The following is a 483-nucleotide window of genomic DNA, read 5'->3' on the forward strand; positions in this document are numbered from 1 at the left end:
ACGGCCATGCTTTTATAGCCACGCTTGCCCATTGGTGGCCAAAACTGCCTTCCAAAGCCTTCATACACGAAACCGCTGTCACGTAAATATAGCCACCGTGTTTGCAGAATGCCCGGCCGGCGTCCTCTGTGGTCTGTCACATTTTCTAACCCTCACCTGATTGCCTCTTTTCCTCTGTCTCCCACCTTGCCTCTCTCCTCTCAATCCGCCTCCCTCGTCCCTCACTGTCCTCCAGCATCCAGCACTTTGCTCCCCCCCCCCACTTTACAACACCTACGTTCAACCATTCTAACCAACTTTAAGTCTTTTTTGCCTCCCACCTCACAATCCCCGTTCTTTGTTCCCATGTTTCTGTTTTGTACATGTAAGTTACCCCCCCCCCCCCCCCCCCATGGCATCCCGTACATTGCTCTTGATTATCCTTCTCTTCACTTTCCTCTACCCCCATCCTCTCTTCTTTCTCGTCCCTCTCTTTCCCTTCAG

General features: G+C 52.2%; 1 protein-coding gene across 4 annotated transcripts in view; it reads left to right on the forward strand.

The window, feature by feature from the left end:
- plppr2a (phospholipid phosphatase related 2a) overlaps positions 1 to 483 on the forward strand; it is a 66,101-nt gene that overhangs the window by 61,224 nt on the left and 4,394 nt on the right. For 2 of the 4 annotated variants that reach the window (XR_009119691.1, XR_009119692.1), the window contains exon 8: positions 236 to 364. The exons of the other annotated variants lie outside the window; for them this stretch is intronic. The gene's annotated coding sequence lies outside the window, so the exon portion shown is untranslated. The remainder of the gene's footprint in view (positions 1 to 235; positions 365 to 483) is intronic. 4 annotated transcript variants of the gene reach the window in all.

The sequence above is a fragment of the Doryrhamphus excisus genome, chromosome 15 (assembly GCF_030265055.1).
Source record: "Doryrhamphus excisus isolate RoL2022-K1 chromosome 15, RoL_Dexc_1.0, whole genome shotgun sequence".
Taxonomy (NCBI): Eukaryota; Metazoa; Chordata; class Actinopteri; order Syngnathiformes; family Syngnathidae; genus Doryrhamphus; species Doryrhamphus excisus.